Consider the following 11,159-nt stretch of genomic DNA (forward strand, 5'->3'; position numbering starts at 1 on the left):
GGGCAATACTTCTATTTTGTAAGACATGTATAGAGGGAGAGGACTGGGGCTGGGGATGAGATGTTAATACGTTGGTAGTATTGAGGAGGTAGCAGATGCAATGCATGGTAGGTAGGTAGAGTGCATGGTAGCAGAGTAGCTCGCATGTCCAGAGAAGCTAGGAGTTTCTATCCCAAAGCCATGGTCAATTCAGAACATCAATTGAAATTCCAATTAAATATTTGAAAAGTACTAAAAGTTGCACAATGGTGACCGACATGTAGCATTTTCACTGGCAACGTATAGGTAACTGCCCAAAATAATGGAAATGCTTGAGTAAATGAGGGATGCCAGGTATATTGAAATAATGTGCTTCCACACAGGTGTGGCTCCTGAGTTAATTAAACAATTAACATCCCATCTTAGGGTAATTTATAAAAATGCTGGGCAGGCCATTATTTTGGCTACCATGGCTAAGCCCCCCTAGGATGATAAGGGTCCCCCATCCACAGGGCAGAAGTGGTAACTGAACGTTTTGATGAGCATGAAGATGGTGTAAACCACAGGCAATGGCCGCACAGTCACCAGATCTCAACCCAACTGAACACTTATGGGAGATTCTGGAGTGGTGCCTGAGGCAGCGTTTTCCGTCACCATCAACAAAACGCATTCATCTTGTTCTGGGGGCAGTTCTGCAGAGTGGTCACTAGCTAGCTGGCACAGGCACAAATCATAAAATCTGATTTTAAACCTAACTTTAACCACACTTTTAACCTTGATGCCTAACCCTAATCTTAAATTAACACCAAAAAGCCCATTTTCACTTTGCAGCTGGCCTATCTAAGGGGAAATCGCTCAGTTCTGCCTCTAGGACAAGACTTATGACAATAAACGTCAACCTGCCAACAAAACACCAAATGATGGAATTTCTTGCAGAAGAATAGTGTTGCATCCCTCCAATAGAGTTCCAGACACTTCTAGAATCTATGCCAAGGTGCATTGAAGCTGTTCTGGCTCGTGGCACAACGCCCTATTAAGACACTATGTTGGTGTTTCCTTTATTTTGACAGCTCCCTGTACATGCACACATAGTGAAGTTGACAAAGTCGAAGAATGTACAAAAAATATTGAAAGAACAGAGTCACTACAGAGTCACTACGGGGAACAGTCCTAAATGGACCAGTCAAAGAAGTGATGTTGGAGGTGTAGCTGTTAGCTGGCATTGGTAAGAGGTACGCTGCGGTAGTCCTATATCCATTGGCTTTCACACTGTGACTACAAACCTCCCATCCCATCTTGGAGTTGTAGCTTTCTCATTTAGAAGCCATTGATACTTTGACGTTACCCGTCGTTTGACTTTACCCAAACTCTTTTACGTGTCATTTGTCTAAATGAAATAAGGGAATGGTGTTGGTCTGTTACGTTTTTGTGCTGAAATGTTTACTGTGAGGATCAAGATCTGTCACTTCCTGTATAAGTCGCAGAGGAAGTTTGCTGAGCCTGTAACCGTGCCTGGGACCTGAAGGCTGACGTTAGCTCCAAGAGCATATAACAACAGTCAGCCACTGTAAAGCCTATGAGCAAAACGGGCCATGGATGCCGAACTTGCCCTGTGGCCCAGGCTGCTCATGGGCCACCGTAAGCTTGCTCGCTGGGTGAGATCATAGAGAAAACACTCGAAAAGGTTCGGTGTAAAAAAAAAAGATTCCACTGGGCTGTTTGTGGGAAAGTGTTGAAGCAACATTTGCTGTACTTCTTGTCCAGTGTTTTGTCTGTACCAAGCTGAACAAAAGCTGCTGTTCTTGACAAAGAAATGTAGACCTACAATTTGATGGTGTTGTGTCTTTGAGTTAATGGTGTTTCTGTTCCTGTTGAAACCAGAGTCCTTTAATATGGAGAGTTGGGCCAACTGTAGAGCTGGGCACCACATTGCTGCCTCTTGAGGATTCAATATTGCCCAGTGACACGAACGTGGCTGCCATCGAGCTCTGTGATGTCATAGTTCAGACTGCATTGGCCAAACTCTCTCTAAGGTCTCTGATTGAATCCTGCCATCGGTGAGCTCTATGTGCTGCTGGATTCAGAATCTCTAACGGACTACTTCAAGTAAGACTGGATCAGTTTTTGTCAAACTGAATTGACTTTGACTGTGCAACTGTACAAACCTCTCTCTCTTTCTCTCCCTTTCTTTCTTTCTTTCTCAACATTCCATCTCATTCGTCCCCTTACCCCTGCCCACCCCCTCTCTCTCTCTCCATCTGTCTCTCTCTCTCTCTCTGTCTATACGTCTCTCACCTGTTGCATGGTAAACCAGAAAGGCAGTGGAGATAAGCATGTAGTACTGTAGCCTATGTGTATCAAGTCAAAAGAAAAAAAAGAGATGTCAGTGAATGTACCGCTGACTTTACATACATATATATGCAAAAGAGTTTGTCTGCACTGTACAGTTTGTGTCTCCATTGTATACACAGATACAACATATTGAATAAAATATTTATATGAAGGAGACATGGTGATGTTATTGACATTACTCTGCATTGTCCCAATCTGGTACATTACAAAGAATGGAGAATGTTTCCTCACATCAAAACTTGGCATAGGAGCTGGACAAAGGACGAATAGCTGAATAAATTAGGTAATATCTCCTCTCTATGAGTTGGTAGCTTTTTCATAACCCCCTTAAAGGGATACTTCAGGATTTTGGCAATCAAGCCCTTTATCTACTTCCCCAGAGTCAGATGAACTCACTGATACCATTTTTATGTATCTGTGTGCAGTATGAAGGAAGTTGCTAACTAGCATTAACGCAATTGCTAACTAGCATTAGCGCAATGACTGGAAGTATATTGTGTAATTGCTAGCATGCTAGTAGATAACATATACTTCCAGTCATTGCGCTAACGCTAGTTACCATTAGCTCACAAAACTACCTCTAACTTATTTCATACTGGATGCAGAGACATAAAAATGGTATCCATGAGTTCATCTGACTGTGTGGAAGTTGATAAAGGGCAACGTTGCCAAAATCCCAAAGTATCCCTTTAAGGCCATCTCATCATCAGCTTCCAACTGGCTCATTTAACTGCTCTCCACTGCAACTCAAACAGCCCAGCGTTGACTCAAGGGTCTCTTCAGACTCAAGGCTTTTCGGTCATCTAAGAGGCATAACAGAAAAGAACACAGACGACATGCTGAAGACAAAGACACTGTGCCCTAGGTTGTGTCTGGCTCTTTTCAATGGAGAAAACGCTCTCGTTTAGCATCATTACTTCTGCAGTGTTCCCTTGAACGCACGCTCCAGCTCACCTGTTCAGGCCCACGTTCCCGAGCCATTTATCCACGTTGGGTCTTTTGTTTGGGTGTCGAAGTCTCTCCAAGTGCCTCTATTGGCTGTTTATCTCCTGATTGGCTCCAGTGGAGAGCTGCCAGGCGTAACATTAACCAGCATCCCGGTCTAATGCCTCTAATTCTCTATGGAAAATGTAAAAGTTCTGACTGAACACGTGAAGGAAAATACCCCATGTTTTAAACGGCATGAAGTCATAGACACACACATATACACTACCGTTCAAAAGTTTGGGGTCACTTAGAAATGTCCTTGTTTTTGAAAGAACAGCACATTTTTTGGTCCATTAAAATAACATCAAATTGATCAGAAATACAGTGTAGACATTGTTAATGTTGTAAATGACTATTGTAGCGGGAAACGGCTGATTTTTTATGGAATATTTACATAGGCGTACAGAGGCCCATTATCAGCAACCATCACTCCTGTGTTCCAATGGCACGTTGTGTTAGCTAATCCCAGTTTATAAGAGGCGACTCCGGGATGCTGGCCTTCTAGGCAGAGTTGCAAAGAAAAAGCCATATCCCAGACTGGCCAATAAAAAGAAAAGATTAAGATGGGCAAAAGAACACAGACACCGGACAGAGGAACTTTGCCTAGAAGGCAAGCATCCCAGAGTCACCTCTTCACTATTGACTTTGAGACTGGTGTTTTGCGAGTACTATTTAATGAAACGGACATTTGAGAACTTGTAAGGCGTCTGTTTCTCAAACTAGACACTCTAATGTACTTGTCCTCTTGCTCAGCTGTGCACCGGGGTTTCCCACTACCTCTATTCTGGTTAGAGACAGTTTGTGCTGTCACAGCGTTGTACGAGATCTTCAGTTTCTTGGCAATTTCTCGCATGGAATAGCCTTCATTTCTCAGAACAAGAATAGACTGACAAGTTTCAGAAGAAAGGTCTTTGTTTCTGGCCATTTTGAGCCTGTAATCGAACCCACAAATGCTGATGTTCCAGATACTCAACTAGTCTAAAGAAGGCCACTTGCTTCTTTAATCAGCACAACAGTTTTCAGCTGTGCTACCACAATTGCAAAAGAGTTTTCTAATGATCAATTAGCCTTTTAAAATTCTAAACTTGGATTAGATAACACAATGTGCCATTGGAACACAGGAGTGATAGTTGCTGATAATGGGCCTCTGTACGCCTATGTAGATATTCCATTAAAAATCCAGCTACAATAGTCATTTACAACATTAACAATGTCTACAATGTATTTCCGATCAATTTGATGTTATTTTAATGGACAAAAAAATTAGCTTTTCTTTCAAAAACAAAGACATTTCTAAGTGACCCCAAACTTTTGTACGGTAGTGTACATACACATACAGATAGACAGACGGAGGCAGACAGGTAGGCAGGCAGACTCCCAGACATGCACACAGACACACAACACACGCAAAAACACGCACACACAAACACACAGATACAACTGACTTAAATGCAGAAAATACCTCTCCAATACTCATCAATCCATGTTACACAGTGGTTGGCTGGCTACGGCTCACTGGATAGGCTGATTGGAAATGACAAAGATGTGATTGGGATTGGGATTGGTTGATTGGAGATTTGCTAATAGAAAGCTATGTTTCCTTCCTCAGTCGATTGATAGTATCTGTCCTCAATCTGTCCTTCAGTTAATGTGCAAACAGAGTCCAGAGTACCAAAACATGAATTCCAAAATGTTTGTATGAAGTCAAGCTTCAGGTGTGGCCAGAACGGGAAAAACATAATTCAGTTTGACATGCCCACAGCCTTACCCAAGATGTACCAGTTCAGAAAACTGACCCCCGAAGACACCGTAGATTAAGGCACACCATTGACACAGAGATACAGTACACACACACACACACACACACACACACACTTAGACAAACACACAGACATCCCCTCTCCTTTTCTAAATGATAGATGAGACTGCCAACTAATTAGGCTGTGGTAATTAAGTTTTGCATAATGTAAATTAGTCTGAGCATTGAGGGGGAAGTCGCGTGGAATCAGAGCGTATGCCAAAGCACTGACTTATGGGTATTATACAAAGTGACACAACCATGAGCCATTCTGGCCATATCTGAAGCCAACAGAAAATAAACACATTTGTCATTATGTTTACACCCCACATGTACAACCATGTTGTTGTTTGTAATGTGAGTATACTAGCTGCCCTTCACACAATTACCTGTGCAGTGTTCATTTTGAGGTAAATGTTATAATGTGTGTGTTTGGGGGTCAGGGTAAAGTCCCTTTTCACATAAAAGGTTAGAAAAGAGGCTAAATTAAATATGGCGATGAAGCTACAGAGAGAAAAGGCAAGGTTACAGTTCAGAATTAATTTCTGGAGACAAAAAAAACTATTGTACGGTATAAATGAAATAGCGGTGGACAATCTGACACTCATGTTTATTTCCTCCTAACTCCAGCACCCTGATTACGGTTTTAAAATGTCACCCGGTGTCAGAGGGCAAGGCAGCTGAGAAGTCACAATCTGCCCTCATGTCATCCGGAGACCTCACAACGAGGAGGTTGAACTTTTCAAATGTCGCCAGAGACTTTATGAGATCATGAAGAGGACGCTATTTAAGAAACACACACTGCCTCATTTCCCATAGCAATCATTGAATGTGTTCATATTCAGCCCTGTTAGGGTGAAATCTTTAAATGTTACCATATACTGATCTCACCTGTTGTATATTGTCACCATTCCATATTACACAGGTTTTTCGGCGATGCCTTCATAGTGGTCAATAAACTAACAATGATAATCCCCACGGAAACAGAGAAAAGAGACAGAGAAGACAGAAAGAATGAGATAGAGAGAGAGACTGAGAGACCGAGAGAGAAACAAAGGCAAAGTCTGCTCATACTTTGTTGATTTCAAAAAATATTTTGACTCAAGGCATGAGGGCCTGCTTTACAAACTGATGGAAAGTGGTGTTGGGCGAAAAACATATGACATTATAAAATCCATGTACACAAACAACAAGTGTGCAGTTAAAATTGGCAAAAAAACACAAATTTCTTTCCACAGGTTCGGGGGGTGAGACAGGGATGCAGCATAAGTCCCACCCTCTTCAGCATATATATCAACAAATTGGTGAGGGTACTAGAACAGTCTGCAGCACCCGGCCTCACCCTACTATAATCTGAAGGCCTACAGCAGCACGTAGATCTTATGCACAGATTCTGTCAGACCTGGGCCCTGACAGTAAATCTCAATAAGACAAAAATAATAGTGTTCCAAAAAAGGTCCAGTTCCCAGGACCACAAATACAAATTCCATGAAGACACCATTGCCCTAGAGCACATGAAAAACTATACATACCTCGGCCTAAACATCAGTACCACAGGTAACTTCCACAAAGTTGCGAACGATCTGAGAGACAAGGAAAGAAGGGCCTCCTATACCATCAAAAGGAACATAAAATTTGACATACCAATTAGGATCTGGCTAAAAAATACTTGAATCAGTTATAGAACCCATTGCCCTTTAATGGTTGTGAGGTCTGGGATCCGCTCACCAACCAAGAATTCACTAAATGGGACCAACACCAAATTGAGACTCTGCATGCAGAATTCTGTCAAAATATCCTCCATGTACAACGTAAAACACCAAATAATGCATGCAGAGCAGAATTTGGCCGATACCCGCTAATGATCAAAATCCAGAAAAGAGCCGATAAATTTTACAACCATCTATATAAGGACGCGATTCCCAAACCTTCCATAACAAAGCCATCACCTACAGAGAAATTAACCTGGAGAAGAGCCTCTTAAGCAAGCTGGTCCAGCAACACAATGAGACCCAACCAAATCATGAGAAAACAAAAAGATAATTACTCAACACATTTGAAATAATTTACAAAAAAACAGAGCCAACTAGAATGCTATTTGGCCCTAAACACTGTGACCCAAAATAAGGAAATCTTTGACTATGTACAGACTCAGTGAGCATATTCTGGAATTCTGGAGCTGCTACCTTGACAACCACACGTCGATGCTGCCATTGCTAAAAGAATCACACAGACACAGAGACACAAACACACACATTTAGGCAGACACACGCACCTACACACACACACACACACACACACACACACACACAAGAAAAGCTGTTGGCATGCCTTCATTGTCTTGCTGATTGAATGCATATATATTTGAAGCCTTATCTGAAATGAATAATATCCCACACCAATTATGTACGAGCAGTTATACTGTTTTCATTATTTTTATCTAAAGGTGAAAGAACTAGTTAATTTCCTGCTCTTTAATTAAGTTCACTTCTTTTTTACACAAACATCCAGAGCAATGACCTATCAGCCCAATAAGCATATAGTCTGAAAGGAATTAAACACACACACACACACACACACACACACACACACACACACACACACACACACACACACAGCAGCAGTCTGTCGAGTCGAGGTGGCATTGATCTGTCACTTGAGAGCCTGTTCCTCTCAGCTTCATTATCATCAAAGCCAAAACACGTCAGGCCTGCGAGACACACACACACAACCTGCGTCACAGACAGGCTCTTCATGGTAATATTCCCTACTCATGCCCATGTGGTGACCATATTGGTGCGGGATCTGGTTTGAAGTCCTATTAATGTAGCTATGGTAACCAAAAGCAGCACACACACAGTTTCACACCTATCAAATCACACACTGAGTGGTCTGCTTCTCAGATCAGAGAAGCTGTAACCACTGGCCCAGGGCCAGTTTTAATGGTTAGTTTATAACAGAGATGGTTATCTGTCAGCTCTTCTGAAAGCTCTTCTCTCTTACAGTATAGTGTTTGATAGAAAAGTATGTGTGGGCTTCATTCAATGGAGAGGCCATCTAAAGAAAAGCATGTGTGGGTGAGATTACATTTTCACATGGAATAAATAGACTTTCTCAGGTGCTCTGATCCATCCATCCACCCTCCACCCCATTCCCTCGCACTCCTTAACCTTGACCCCTTCTCTCCATTCCCTCTCACTCCTTAACCTTGACCCCTTCTCTCCATTCCCTCTCCACTCATTCCATCCTCCTCCCCCTTCCATCCTCCTCCCCTTCTCTCCACTCCTCCTCTCCATTCCCTCGCACTCCTTTGACCCCTTCTCTCCATTCCCTCTCACTCCTTATCCTCCTCCCCTTCTCTCCATTCCCTCTCACTCCTTAACCTTGACCCCTTCTCTCCATTCCCTCTCACTCCTTATCCTCCTCCCCTTCTCTCCATTCCTCTTATCCTCCTCCCCTTCTCTCCATTCTCCATTGACCCCTTCTCTCCATTCCCTCTCACTCCTTATCCTCCTCCCCTTCTCTCCATTCCATCCTCCCCTTCTCTCCATTCCCTCGCACTCCTTAACCTTGACCCCTTCTCTCCATTCCCTCTCACTCCTTATCCTCCTCCCCTTCTCTCCATTCCCTCTCACTCCTTATCCTCCTCCCCTTCTCTCCATTCCCTCTCACTCCTTATCCTCCTCCCCTTCTCTCCATTCCCTTGCACTCCTTAACCTCCTCCCCTTCTCTCCATTCCCTTGCACTCCTTAACCTTGACCCCTTCTCTCCATTCCCTCTCACTCCTTATCCCCTCTCTCCATTCCCTTCTCTCCACCCCTTCTCTCCATTCCCTTGCACTCCTTAACCTTGACCCCTTCTCTCCATTCCCTTGCACTCCTTAACCTTGACCCCTTCTCTCCATTCCCTTGCACTCCTTAACCTTGACCCCTTCTCTCCATTCCCTTGCACTCCTTATCCTCCTCCCCTTCTCTCCATTCCTTAACCTTGACCCCTTCCTCCATTCCCTTGCACTCCTCCTGACCCCTTCTCTCCATTCCTCCTCCCCTTCTCTCCATCCCCTCACTCCTTAACCCTCCTAACCCCTCTCTCCTCTCCATTCCCTCTCCATTCCTTGCATAACCTCCTCTCTCCATTTCTCTCCATTCCCTCTCCAGTCCTTATGACCCCTTCCTCCCCCTTCTCTTATCCTCCTCTCCTTCCCATTCCCTCTCAGTCCTCAACCTCCTCCCCTCCTTTCCTGCAACGTCAGTCCTTATCCTCCTCCCCTTCTCTCCATTCCCTCTCAGCTATTCCCTGTGTATAGATGTAGGATCTTAATTTGAGCCAGTGTGCTACAGCAGGAAAGAAAACAGAAACAGGAAATGTGAATTATAATGAGTATTTTTATGGATGCATTTGTAAGGGTTGATACATTTTAAAGAGGAAATTGCACACTTCACAAATCTTTAAACGTTTAATTTGACATTTCCTTTATTGCAAGAAAGTTCTCCTGCAACAGGGTGATCAAATTAAGACCGTATATCTGTAGTGCACTACATAGGGGAATAGGGTGCCATTTGGAATGTGACCTCCATCAGTACAGGAGATAAGAGGTCAGAGCAGTCAGATTCAGCTAACCGACAGGAGAAGAGAACACACTGTCAACACTCCTCTTTTGTCCCTCCTCTCATCTTCCCCTTCTTCTCTCCACCTCTCCTCCTACCCTCCTCCTCCACCACTTCTTCACGCCACCGTTCCTGTTCTCCGTCCTCCTCTCCTCCTTCACTGGAGTAGTGGAAGGTGAAAGGTGGGGCCAGTGTGACTGACAGGTGAAGTACGAGCAGTCAATCAACAGAGATTGAGAGAAAGACAGGAGACGAGCAGAAAATAAAATAAATGGAAGGGGGAAAAATGATGATTTCATAAATTGCTGTTAGTGAATTCTGTAGATTATTTATATATATATATATATATATATATATATATATATATATATATATATATATATATATATATATATACAGTACCCATCAAATGTTTGGACACACCTACTCATTCAAGGGTGTTTCTTTATCTGTACTATTTTCTACATTGTAGAATAAGAGTGAAGACATCAAACTATGAAATAAAACATGGAATCATGTAGTAAGCAAAAAAGTGTTAAACAAAGCAAAATATATTTTATATTTGAGATTCTTCAAAGTAGCCACCAACTTACCTTGATGACAGCTTTGCATTCTCTCAACCAGCTTCATGAGGTAGTCACCTGGAATGCATTTCAATTAACAGCCAATCAGTTGTGTTGTGACAAGGTAGGAGTGGTATACAGAAGATAGCCCAATTTGGTAAAAGACCAAGTTCATATTATGGCAAGAACAGCTCAAACAAGCAAAGAGAAACAACAGTCCATCATTACTTTAAGACATGAATGTCAGTCAATCCTGAAAATAACAAGAACTTTGAACGTTTCTTCAAGTGCAGTCGCAAAAACCATCAAGCGCTAATATGATACTTGCTCTCATGAGGTCCCCCACAGGTAAGGAAGACCCAGAGTTACCTTGGCTGCAGAGGATAAATTCATTAGAGTTAACTGCACCTCAGATTGCAGCCCAAATAAATGCTTCAAGTAACAGACACATCTCAACATCAACTGTTCACAGGAGACTGCTTGAATCAGGCCTTCATGATCGAATTGCTGCAAAGAAACCACTACTAAAGGATATCAATAATAAGAAGAGACTTGCTTGGCCCAAGAAACATGAGCAATGGACATTAGACCGGTGGAGATCTGTCCTTTGGTCTGATGAGTCCAAATTTGAGATTTCTGGTTTCAACCGCTGTGTCTTTGTGAGACAGAGTAGGTGAACAGATGATCTCCGCATGTGTGGTTCCCACTGTGAAGCATGGAGGAGGAGGTGTGATGGTGCTTTGCTGGAGACACTGTTTGTGATATATTTAGAATTCAAGGCACACTTAACCAGCATGACTACCACTCCATTCTGCAGCGATACGCTATCCCATATGGTTTGTGCTTAGTGGAATTATCATTTGTTTTTCAACA

The sequence above is a fragment of the Oncorhynchus masou genome, chromosome 7 (assembly GCF_036934945.1).
Source record: "Oncorhynchus masou masou isolate Uvic2021 chromosome 7, UVic_Omas_1.1, whole genome shotgun sequence".
NCBI lineage: Eukaryota > Metazoa > Chordata > Actinopteri > Salmoniformes > Salmonidae > Oncorhynchus > Oncorhynchus masou.